This window comes from Pan paniscus, chromosome 4 (genome assembly GCF_029289425.2).
Source record: "Pan paniscus chromosome 4, NHGRI_mPanPan1-v2.0_pri, whole genome shotgun sequence".
NCBI classification, from domain to species: domain Eukaryota; kingdom Metazoa; phylum Chordata; class Mammalia; order Primates; family Hominidae; genus Pan; species Pan paniscus.
Genome location: NC_073253.2, coordinates 20,411,281 through 20,425,082, shown reverse-complemented (window position 1 = coordinate 20,425,082; position 13,802 = coordinate 20,411,281). Strand labels below are relative to the sequence as shown.

Genomic DNA, 13,802 nt, shown 5'->3' with positions numbered 1-13,802 from the left:
ATTTCTTCAGGTCAGGAGTTTGAGACCAGCCTGGGCAACAACAGTAAAACCCTGTATCTACAAAATTTTTTTAAAAAATTAGCTGGGCATGGTGGTATGCCTGCAGTCCCTGTTACTTGGGACACTGAGACAGGAGGACTGTTTGAGTCTAGGAGTTGGTGGCTGCAGTGAGTTCTCATTGTGCCACTGTACTCCAGCCTGGGCAACAGAGCAAGACCCTATCCCTGAAAAATAATAATACATAAGTATACAGCAAAAAGTAGTAATTATTATTTTCAGAGGATTCATTGGCTTTGTTAAGTCAAGGGAAAAAGCCTATAATTAATTACAAATATTATATAAATAAACCTAAGTATCAAAAAAGTGCCATTAAAATAACCAGATCCTATAGAATATATGCATGAAAAAAATGATTATGACCCTAAAAAAAACCAAAAAAATCTCCTTATCAGCTAAAACCATAAGTAATAACAATACAAATAGTTGCACGACTTTTGTAGATTAATTACTATCATTAACTGGAATAATTTCAAGCAATTATATTACAATGTGATTAAAATACATCACAAATGACCATGGTAATGAAATAATACATTTCTTAGACTATTCATATATTCACTTTGAGAAAAAAGGCAAGCCAATGGTCTTCTATTTGTCTCCATGCTTCTAGTCTTCCTTATTTCAATTCATTCTCCAAAATCTTACGATTGTTTTTCTGTTATTCCCTTGCTTTTAATTCTTCATTTCTTTCTCACTGATTTTAGAATGGATCAGGGAAGGTGTCCAAGCAGCAGTGAAGCTTGAATAAATACTGAAAGAAGACTGGCCATGGTGGGGTAGGACACTCAAGACAAAGGGAAAGGGGTGAAGAGGGGCACAGCATGTGTTATGGACTGAATGTTTATACCCCCGCAACTCCCTGCCAAATTCGTATGCTGAAACTCTAGTCTTCAATGTGATGGTATTTGGAAGTAAAGACTTCAGGAGGCGATTAGGTTTGGATAAGGTCATGAGGATGGTGCCCTCCTGATGGGATTAGTGCCCTTATAAGACAAAGAAGAGACACGGGAGCTCTCTCTTTCTCCATGCACTGAGGAAAGGCCTTCTGAGCACACAGCAAGAAGGTGGCTGTCTACAAGCCAGGAGGCAGGTCCTCACCAGGAACCCAATCTGCTGGTACCTTGATCTTAGACTTCCCAGGCTTTAGAACTGTGAGAAATAAATGTCTGTTGTTTAAGCCACCCAGTCTACAGTATTTCGTTATAACAGCCCAAGCAAAGATGGCATATCATACAAAATTTTCTTTGTTAATTTCTGCAGACTCATCTCTCAACAGACATCCCATCTATAGAATATTTGCACCATCTCAAAGTCACAGCCTGTCTCCAATAACTGTGCCTCTCTTCACCCCTTTCCCTCTCTCTTGAGTGCCCTACTCCACCATGGCCAGTCTTCTTTTAGTATTTATTCAAGCTTCACTGCTGCTTGGATGCCTTCCCCGATCTACTCATGGACATTATTAGGCCTTTTTCTTACACTCCCAAACATTCTTTGCCATAGCACTTGTCACATTGAGGCCTTGCTGTTTATTTCTGATCCCTGATGTCTAGCACAACTCCTGGGTCATCGAGAAATCTTTGTTGACTGAAAACACATGTATAACTGAAGGAAGGAATATGTATCATCTCATAATAACAACACAACCTAATGAGGTAACCAGTACTTAAATTGCACACCCTTTATGTCCCACTCCCTTATTCCCTACTCTTATCCACTATGATACTAAGTACTTAATCTGAAATATGTAAAGCTTAATATCACAAGAGTACTGTGCTACCACTTCTACAACAGTAAGCATTTGCCATTTCTACTTCCCCAAGCTATGGTGATTGGCATTCATTGTAATTCTTAAAAATGGTCAACCTGTCCTCGCTTTAGCCAACATGGCAAAACCCTGTCTCTACTAAAAATACAAAAATTATCCAGGTGTAGTGGCGGGCACCTGTAATCCCAGCTACTAGGGAGGCTGAGGCAGGAGAATTGCTTGAATCAGGGAGGTGGAGGTTGCAGTGAGCCAAGATCACGCCAATGCACTCCATTCTGGGCTTCACAGCAAGACTCCATCTCAAAAAATAAATATATAAATAAATAATAAAATAAAAGTACTTTTAGACAATCTAATTTTAGTAGCAATCTTCTAAGAGTTTTTTATTTGATTGATTGATTGATTTGAATTTCTTCAGAGCAACCAACTAGAAACCAGACCAGAATAAAGGTGTTTGGATATACTTGTGACATATCTCTCAATATCTAATAAATAGATACAGCAAACATACAGTAAAAACATTCTTATTTTTTCCACAAGATATTTAGAAGGAAGGTTTTTCTTATGTGTATAGAGAAGTTATGGTTGAGATTGTTACCCCTCACTGATGTGTGTTTCCTCTTCTTCCTGGCCATGTAGCACAACTGCATTTTCTCTAACAAACTAAAAAGAGAAGAAAATTACCTCATAATAAAGGCCAGATGTGAAAATCCCATAGCTAATATCATACTCAATGGTGAGAAACTGAAAGACTTTTTTCTAAGATAAGGAACACGATGCCCACTCTCACCACTTCCATTCAACATAGGACTAGAAGTCCTATCCAGAGGAATTGGACAAGAAAAGGAAATAAAAGCTATCCAAATCTGAAAAGGAGAAGTAAAATTGGCCCTGTTTGCAGATGATGTCATCTTACACATAAAAAACAGAAGATTCCACAACAAACTGTTAGAATAAATAAGCAAGTCAAGTAACATTGCAGGATACAAAATCAACATACAAAATCAATTGCATTTTTATACACTAACAATGAACTATCTGAAAAGGAAATGAAGAAAAAGAATTGTGTCTACATTATCCCTCAAAATAATAAAATACTTAGAAATAAGCTCAACTAAGAAGGTAAAAGACTTGTACACTGAAAACTATAAAATGTTAATGAAAGAAATTAAAGAAGACACTAATAAATGAAAAGTCATCTTGTGTTCATGAATTGAAAAATGGAATATTGTTAAAATGTACATACTACCCAAAGCAATCTATAGATTCAATGAAATCTCTATCAAATTCCAATGATATTTTTTACAGAAATAGAAAAAAAAGACCCTAAAATTCATATGGAACCACAGATGACCCTGAATAGTCAAAAAAAATCTTGAGAAAGAAAAACAAAGCTGGAGGCATCATACTTCCTGATTCAAAATATATTACAAAGCTACAGTAATTAAAACAGTATGGCACTGTGAAAAAGACAGACATATAGTCCAAGGAACAGAATGAAAATCAATCCATGCATGTATGGTAAACTGACCTTCAACAAGGGTGCCAGGAATACAAAATAGGGAAAGGATAGTCTTCAACAAATAGCTTTTGAAAACTGTATATTCACATGCAGAATAATGAAACTGGACTCTTATCTTACCCCATATACATAAATCAATACAAATGGATTAAAAACTTAAATATAAGTCATGAAACTATAAAACAGGGAAAAACCTTCATGACATTAGTTTTGTCAATGATTGCATGAGTATGACACCAAAAGCACAGGAAACAAAAGTAAAACCAGGCAAATGGGACTAGAGGAAATATCTGCAAATCATATCTCAGATAAGGGGTTAGTTTCCAATATATAAGGAATTTCTACAACACAATAGCCAAAAAACCTAATAATCTGATTTTAAAACCGGGCTAAGTCTGGAATAGACATTTCTCCAAAGAAGACATACAAATGGCCAACAGGTATATGAAAAGATGCTGTTACCAAACATCAGGGGAATGAAAATCAAAAATACAATGAGACATCACCTGACACCTGGTAGGAAAACTATCAATACGTGTTGGTGAGGATGTGAAGAAATTTGAACCCTCGTACACTGTTGGTGGGAATGCAAAATGGTGCAGTTACTGTGGAAAACAATATGGAGATTTCTAAAAAAAAATAAAAATATAGCTACCATATGATCTAGCAATCTGACTTTTCAGTATTTATCTAAAAGAACTGAAATCAGGATCTTAAAGAGAAATAAGCACTCCCATATTCATTGCAACACTATTTACAATAACCAAGACATAGAAGCAACCTAAATGTTCATCAATGAATGCATGCATAAAAAGAAGATGTGGTATATACATATAATGGAATATTATTCAGACTGAAAAAAGAAGGAAATCCTGCAATATGTGACAACATGGATGAAACTTGAAGACATTATGCTATATACCAGCCACAGAAGGACAAATACTGCATGATTTCACTTACATCAGATATCTAAAATAGTCAAACTCATTGAATCAGAAAGTAGAATGGTGGATGCCAAGGGCTGGTAGTAGGGGTGGGGAATGGGGTGTTTCCAGTCAATGGGCATAAAGTCTCAATTACACAAGATGAATACGTTTTTGAGATCTGCTGTACAACATTGCTCCTATATTAATATTGTACTATATGCCTAAAAATTTGTTAAGAGTGTAGATCTCATGTTAAGTGTTCTTACCACAATAAAATAAAATTTTTTAAAAAACCAAGATCATTGGGTGTGATCATTGGCACACAGAAGCCTACTGCCTACTGAGTTTTTGAGAGAAAGAACTTAGCTGTTTGAGATCCCTGACATTACCCTAGTAGGAAGCAGGATATGAAAGATGTACAATCCCCAAGGAGAGCAAGCTCCTTCACACCCATTTCAGACATGGCCATAGAGGACAATGAATAAGAAATAGATCCCCAAATTAAGGGGCCAGTTGCCACAGAGAACAACAAACAAGAGGATTCTTCCCAGATAGAAAAGTTCTAATCAAACAATTTTCCTACTCTCCAGGTTAAGAGGCCTTCATCAGGCCTCTTTATGGACATGGGGATTTCAGAATTTATACTGACAAGTAACTTGTGCCCCCCATGATTTCTACCATTATATGTTGGATGTGTATAGGGAGACTGTAGGCAGATTCTTAGTTCCGAGGACTACAAGGAACTACATTCAGACCTGACAGAGAATATCCTTTTATTCAGAGATCCTGAACTTAGAGCTGTATACGGTGATCAGATGGGACTTTGATTGTTTCTCTTGGAGAAGAGTGAATGTCTTCTATATGCAGGAAGAGTGAAACATATTTGGTGACCAGAGGTAGAGTATAGCCAAGAGTGCTACTGCTTGGCAATATGAGCTATAGCTTCCGGCCTCCTTTAAAATTAGGAGTGGTCAATTGGCTGCATTCTGGTCAACTGAATATAATTGCAAAAGGTAATGTGTGCCAATTTTAAGCCTGGCCTATAAAAATCCTCCCATGTGGGATTCTTACTCTACTCTGTCAACCACAGGCTTTGAGGACCAAAAGGGAGATAGTAACACTAGATAGAAAAAAAACACTAGGGGCCCATGATGACTGTGTGGAGCAGAACTAGAGCCCTACCCTCCAACACGGACACATATTAAACCATAATAAGAGCAAGAAAAACAGCTTTTCTTAGGTTAAATCATTGATATATCGGGTTTATCTGTTTAGTTATATATCTTAACAAATACAAAATTTAAACCAAAACAAATTATGATTATATTGTTTGGTGCTAATAATAAGGAAAATGTAAGATTTAAGGCCCTTAAAGAAAGGACTCCACTGATATTTAGTTTTAAAAAATACCTTAAAAATTCAATTTGTGAAATATCAAGTGATCAACAGTTTACTCCAATAATGATGCTTTATAAGAATTAGTACTAAATATATAGTTTTAGGAACTTTTAATAAAATTACCCTTAGCATTTTATTGGAATTTAGTGACATTTAAAACAGTACTCCCAGATATATTTTAGATAAATCATTTATAATCTTTTAATTGTTTTTCCCCTACTTTAACAACAGCAGCAAAGCAAAACAAAGTCATATTATGCAAATGATTCATCTTCCCACTTGCCAATGCCTACCCGTCACAACTAAGTGATGAATGAATAATCTTATAGAAACAAAAAGTCTTAGCATTGGAAGAGACTTCGTCCAGTCTTTCATTAATACAAAAATTCTAGTTACAAACCCAGTAACATATGACACATGATCATATAGACGGAATGTAGAGGCAGCTTGAATGCTTCCAGCACAGCTCTGGAATTCAATGAAATATTGAATTTCCTTTTGAAATTCAATATTTATTGAAAACATATGTTATGTGATATAGTATACTTTGATTTTGGACAGGTATGTCATAAAATGTATGTTTAAAGAGCTAATCTTCCTCATCTGAATCTTTAGAGCTTTAAGGAAATGGCTAGTCCTTATTTCATAGACACCCTTTCCAAGCATGTGTAGTCCTAAAGACATTGTCACTGGCACGATTCTATATTTGAGGTCATTAAAAAAAAAGATACAATAAGCTGATCTTCTTATCCATGTTCTTCAATGAGAGAAGTTTTAAAGGGTATGCTTCCACAGATGAGCAACTAAAAGTTTTTTTCGTTTTAAAATACAGGTTTAAAGGAAATGATTACAGTTGCCACCATCTCCTTGATTATTAATTAAAGGCTTTTCTTCAATTATCATATTATTCCATATAGTCAATGGTTATATAAGTTTTATAAGTAAAAAAGATAAGCAAAGCAAAATGTTAACACCTACCATGTAACTAAAATACTTGAGGAACAATGAAAAAAAAACCTTCACCCCTTATGCTAAAAACAGTTAATAAGTGTTTAATGTGACAAGTGACTTCAAAACTTGCAATTATCCTGCTAAAGCATGGCGTCACTGATAGAGACAAAGACGGCAGATATAGTATAGTGGTAGGTGGTGTGGGTCTGTGTTCTTATCTTCAACACAGTATTCCCTTCAACTCTCTGGCAGGGTGTGGGAAAAGTCCGAGGTTTCCACTGGTAAGTTTAATAAAAGATGTAGAACCAATCTAAGTTATACACTTCCCAAGGGACACACTCTTTTTATGCCTTCTGTGTTTTCTGTTAAACTTGCTACTTTTCCAATGCCATTAACATCCTATTACTTTGTTAAGGAAGACAGAGCTCTTGCATATTACAAGATTTGTGCTAGTTCTCAGAGTGAATAAATTCTCCTGCTAGTATAATTTTCCTCTCCTGAAATACACTCACACATTCAACAATATTTACTGGATGTCAACATGTGTTAGGTGCTGTGGATTCGGCAGTGCATAAAACAACATCTCTACTCTCAAGGAGTCTCCCTCCATTCTAGTGGAGGAAGACAGGCAGTGAGCCAATATATGAGCATACAGTGTGCTGTGTGGTGATCAGAGCATGGAACAACAGAGAGTTGGGTAAAGGCGTGGTGGTCAGAGGGTTTGCTATTTTGGATGAGGTGTGGAGAGAAAGCCTCACCTATAAGGACACATTTGAAAAGGGACTTGAAACAATGAAGGAGGTTTCCAGGCAGAGAAAGCAGCAAGTGCAGAGGCCCTGAAGAATTCTAACATTGCTGGAGCTAGTGGCCTAGAAAGTGAATGAAAGGAGATGAAATCAAAGCTGAGTGGGGCAACAGATCATGTGGGGCTCTGTAGGCCCTTAGAAAGGGTTTGGGGTTTTTCTTCAAGTAAATTAAAATAAGAGAGCAAATGAATAATCAGGAAAAAATGTTTTAAGATTGCCTTGTCTGATGTCAAGTTATCATTCTTTGATCAGGGAATATACCTATAACAGAAAAACAGAATGTACTTAAAGGGCCAATCATAAAAGGGCAAGTACATTGTTTTCTTAAGTTACTCAAAGTAATTACCAAGTTTTAAGACTAGCTGGCCTGAAATATTTTGACAAATTTAACCTAAAGGTTAATGATACATACAGAATGAGTATGGATTTTTACATTTCTTATCTTTATGTCTACACTATATCCTTTAAAATTTAGATTTTAAGTTATATACAACATAATCAAATATAAAATATTTCCAGAATCTATTCTGACTCCTGTCAATGTCAATGTTATCTTGTTTTTCTTGGTACTGATACAATAACATCAAATGAAATTTGGCAACATTCAGCACTAAAATATATTTAAGGCAATGACACACTTATGGTGTATCAAGCACATAATGAGATAGCCATCATTTCAAGCTGGTGGTAAATGTCTTTCCTGCTGTGGTAGGCAGAATTCCAAAATGTACCCCCAAGATTTCTTATACTGACTGAATATGATGAAATTTCATTCATGTCTATGATTATGCTACTTATATGGCAAAAGGGATTTTGCTGATGTAATTAAGGTTACTAATAAGTTGACTTTGAGTTCATCAAAAGAAAGATGGTCACGCAACTGTAATCCCAGCACTTTGGGAGGCCAAGGTGGGCAGATCACCTGAAGTCAGGAGTTCAAGACCAGCCTGGCCAACTCGGCAAAACTCTGTATTTACTAAAAATACAAAAATTACCTGGGCATGGTGGTGCATGCCTGTAGTCCCAGCTACTCAGGAGGCTGAGGTGGGAGAATCGCATGAACCTGGGAGGAAGAGGCTGCAGTGAGCCAAGATCGTGCCACTGTACTCTACCTGGGGGACAGAGCACACTTCATCAAAAAAAAAAAAAAAAAAAGATGGTCAGGGTGGACCTAATTTTATCCCATTTTCTTTAAGAGCAGAGAGTTTTCTCTACTTGATAGCATAAACAAAAGTCAGATTTGAAGAATAAGGGGGATTTAACACACTACTGCTGTCTTGCAAATGAAGGGGGACACATGTAAAGTACCTTGGACTGTCCCCTAGAAGGTGAAAGCAACTCCTGGCTGGCAGACAGCAAGAAAACAGACTCACAGCCACAAGAAATTGAATTCTGCCAATACCAGGAATGTGCTTGGACAGGTACTCTGAGCTCCAGGTGAGAGCTCAGCCTAGCTGACACCTTAATTTTGGTCTTGTAATACTTAAGCAGAGAACCTAACTATACCATGCACAGATTTCTCACCTACCTAAACTGTGAGCTATTAAATGGGTGTTGTTTTAAGCTTGCAGAAATTAGTTACAAAGCAATCGAAAACTAATAACTTACCTTGAAGACTATATTTATGGTGTAGTTAGAGGAATAAAAAAGTAGCTGAAAGTCTTTTATTAGGTGTAAGTAAGTTTTCTTTCTTTTAAATGGTATCAGTGTATTGGCTAGAGGCCTAAGCTGCCATAACAAAGAGATCCAAAAAATATAGTGGCTTGGTCAGGCATGGTGGCTCATGCCTGTAATCCTAACACTTTGGGAGGCCAAGGCAAGATGATCTCTTGAGCTTAGAAGTTCACAACCAGCCTGGGTGACACACTGAGATCCTATCTTTATCTGTCTGTCTGTCTATCTATCTATCTATCTATCTATCTATCTATCTATCTATCTATCTATTGGTTTCAACTAGAAAGTAATTCATTTCTTTTTTGCAAAACCATACATGGCTGGGTATCCCAATGCAATAGAACAATTACATGCTTTTCAATTTATGCCTTCTGACCTATAGCCCTTGCAAGGATGGCTGATAAATGTCAGTCGTAGCTGAGCAACCTTGTGGCCATCTAAAACATGAGAGCTCTATGATGGAAGAAGGGGCAAATGGATATTTTTGGACAACTGGCAGTCTCTAACAATCCAGCAGTGCTCAGGACATTTTGTACTGCATTATGAATATTGAATTGCTCAAATTGTTATGACTTTATTCCATGGAAGTGAGTCAAATATCTGCTCCATCAGCACTCCCCCAGATTAGTCCTAAATCTATTTTTAGACTCTAGATCTAGAGCAAAAATGAGTAATTCCTCTTCTATGAAGCAATCTTCTAAATATTTGAATCAGATGTCAGTATCCTCCATAAGTTTCCAGATTTATTACTCTCCCATCTGTCTCCCATTCTTCTCTATTAACCATCCCTCACTACCTTAAATGCTCTGGACTAATTTTTGCTTGTTAAGACATTTTTAAAAATATAGCCATTATCAAGAACATATTCCTCAGTGAAAGGCTCTTGGCTAGGAATTTGAGTTGGCAAAGAAAACAAAGGAGTATTTAAGGTAAAGAACTGAATCAGCTTCTGTTTGCAGGAACAAATGAACATGGTATACTTTTAGGCAATCTATGAAAACCACACTGGCTGAAGCGGAAAATTTGATTTAGGGATTAATGAGAGATAAAACTATTCAATAGTGCATATGAACTCAGTTAACAGAGAGTCTTGAACACCAGACTGATGAAATTTGATGTTATAATAATAACATAAAAAGGAGGCAATGTAGGTGGTGAGTTGAAATCTACAATTTAAACTACAAATACCTTCTTTTAAGCATGGATGACAAAAAAGTAAAACAATGGACACATGACCTTAGAAAATAATCATCTTTTAAAGCTGATAGATGGCTTTTCTTCTCTCATAAGGTTATAGCCTTAAGTACAAATACATTGTCATGATATGCAAAACTTCAAGTATGAATACACTTTATATTTAATATAAAGGTAAATCACCTAAGAACACATTCGATAAGTATTCAACAAATAATATGAATATTAAGTATAAAATATTTGACATTTTCTTTACTCAAAAAGAGAGCACTTGCTAATAAACTTTATAGAAGATGATTAAATCATACATCAATGTCCTTTTACATCCAATTTAATATGAGTTCTGATGTAAATAAAATATCCAAGGCATTTTAAGTACTATACAAAAATGTATGCAAATGTGTGATAAAACTAATTAAAATATCTCAGTGGTAGCGTTATTCTCTACTTATAAATCTCCAAGTCCTTCCAGCATCAGGGAGCAAGTACTCGAGAAAAGATTTTGACCATGGTGATTTTACAAAAGCCATCATCTTCAGAAATGGTGAGAACCTGTGATAACAGGCACCAGAAAACTTCATGAGTGATAAATGCCCCCAAGTACTTTCTTTGGAGACAGGCCAGTAAGATAATTTAATTGTTAATATGTTATATTAAAATCACTCAGTGTTGTTAATAATTGAATACAAATGCTACCTTACTTGGGACAAATGATTTGAAGCCCCAGTCATTCGTTATTTAAATTTTCATTTTGCTTGAAATAAGATCTATTTTTTATTTTCTCTTCTGTTTAAATTTTTACACCTACAACGTCTATTTGGAAGTGCAGTATAGCGATCAAAGGCCTTGTCGAAAGAACTGGTAACAACACTGCCACCATTAAATTATCACAGATCTATGAATACTGCCAGTTCTGAAGATCTTTACTTAAAAAACAGATTCCAAACCCAAGTCCTACTCTCTAATTTTTCAACAATTTGTGATTATGACAAAGTTACTTCATACATTCTATTTACTTAACTCTTAAAATATGTGAAGTGGGCCTGGCTTTTATACACCAGGCCTTTTGGCTAGAGTAAAATTTTAAAAGTCTGAAAAGTAAAAATGCAATAGAAATGCAGGAGATTCAAAACATATAGAGACTAAGCGAAAAACATAGTTGCTGCCATTCTGCAGAGCTCACAGTATGTGTCTATTACACTGTTTAATTATTAAACAGCCACGGAAGGAATGGATAAAGATGGTATAAATGGCTTGTCTGTATAATCTGACATCGAGTTGATTGTTTTGGTTCACTTATGGTTGGTAGAAAAGTTTTATTTCTTTTAAAGTGAGCTTTTCTTACTTTTAAAATTATTTAAGTGGGAATGCACGCCTGTTCTCTCCATTATAGTTGTTTGTGATTGACATATGGACATGGATGTAATAAAGTAGAAAAATATGAAAATACTAAAGCTCTAAGGGAGGGCAATCATCCATTTGTCCAAAAAATGCTTTGCTACTAAAAGCATTTGAAAAGCATTGTTTCCCAAGTTACTCCTAATTGTATTGTGAAGGTCTGTCAACCTCTAATAAAAATCATGAAAATGCTTGCAAAAGTAAATAAATAAATAAATGCAGGAGGTAACTATCATTGTTATTACGTGTTTCTTTTTTTCCTCATACAACTGGAAGGATATTCTGATCTTTATTTCTTAAATCTTTGGCTAATTATTTCTCTCCTGTCTTCTGTATGTCAAAGCAATGTATACCCACTGGTTTGTGTAATCCGGGACGTCTGCTAAATTTCAGTCCTCTCTTCATAATCTGTTTTACTAAGAATGTACTACAAGGACTTTGATTCCCAAACAACCAGCAGTTCAAACTTCAAAACACCCTATCCCCGTGCTTAGGTCCATTTGTTTTTGTGTATTTTGCTTTGAGACAGAGTCTCACTCTGTCACCCAGGCTGGAGTGCAGTGGCACAATCTTGGCTCACCACAACCTCCGCCTCCTGGGTTCAAGTGATTCTACGGCCTCAGCCTCCCGAGTAGCTGGGACTACAGGCATGTGCCACCATGCCTGGCTAATTTTTGTATTTTTTAGTAGAGATTGGATTTCCTCATGTTGGCCAGGCTGGTCTCGAACTCCTGATCTCAAGTGATCCAACTGCCTCGGCCTCCCAAAGTGCTGGGATTACAGGTGTGAGCCACCGCGTCGGGCCTAGGTCCATTTGTGTTTGTTATTTTTATTAAAATGGTTAACATGTCCAGTCCTCCCTTGGTATCCTCAAGGGACTGGTTTCAGGATCCACATGCACATGCTTGGATGCTCAAGCCCCTAATATAAAATGGTGTAGTATTTGCATACAACCTACACGCATCCTCTGTACACTTAAAATCATCTCTAGATTACTTACAATGCCAAATACAATGTAAAGGCTATGTGAATATTTGTTACATTGTGTTTTTTATTTGTATTTTTTTATTGTATTGTTATTTACTTTTTTTTCAAGTATTTTCAACCCCCAGTTGGTTGAATCCTCGGCTATAGAATTGCAGATGGGAAAGGCTAACTGTGTTGCATGCTTACTATATGCTAGGCATTGTTCTTACCACTTTGCATGTCTTAACTCAGTAAGTCTTCATAACAATTTTATACTATATTTGATAGCTATAATAATTAACATGATTGCCACCTATATTATTATAAGCATGTGGCTTTGCAGGGTACTGTGTACAGAACTCCAGGTGTGCAGGGTGCTTCCTAGAATCAGCAATGTGCTGGATGTCACAGAGACTAGATGCTAAGCAAATGCTCATGGAATTGATTATCTAACATTTTTACTTTTTATGCCTTTCTGTGTTCCTTCTTACATTCCAGATGTTCTGCAGAGTTTTCATGACCTCTGTTGAATATCAACTCTGGGAAAGTCAATATTTACAGAGTTTTAAAAGGGAGTACAAATCAAAAGTAGAAGACTGCTTCAGTTGGCCCAAGAAAAAATACTTCATGGGTAAAAGAGTACAAAAGAGGACCATTAAGGATGGAGTAATTTAGGCTTCACCTTGAGGCTTCCTCAAGATAGTCACCAGCACCACTGGCATGACCTGAACACACAATGTAATGTACGAACATAGAAAATAATATCTTCACTTCATCGCTTTTTTAGGGGGCAGTGTGGGCAGTGTACTACTTTTAATAAGTAAAATGCATGATTTGATGAAAACTTGATAAGTGAATCCTCTAAATAAATTATCATTTGGAGAGCTTTTTAATGTTCAGTGTGGTTTTACACAAAGAGTTTGTGCGCTTATTCTGTTTGCCTTGGACTTTCACATGTAATTACATCTCATCATCAAAGTGTATGAAAATTAGAAAGCTGAAATAAACTTATTTTTTCTCTGTGACCATCAGATAAATGGATCCTCTTGCCACAGTCACTCCATGCATTATGAATAGGTTCTATGGAAGCAGAACGATCACATTCAAATTTCAGCAATGATGTCTTCCAAGGTTAGTGATAT

The 13,802-nt window shown here is 36.1% G+C and overlaps 1 protein-coding gene across 11 annotated transcripts in view; it reads right to left on the bottom strand.

Annotated features, from left to right (window-relative positions):
- Window positions 1–13,802, bottom strand: part of MCTP1 (multiple C2 and transmembrane domain containing 1) — a 596,961-nt gene that overhangs the window by 272,525 nt on the left and 310,634 nt on the right. The window lies entirely within an intron of this gene.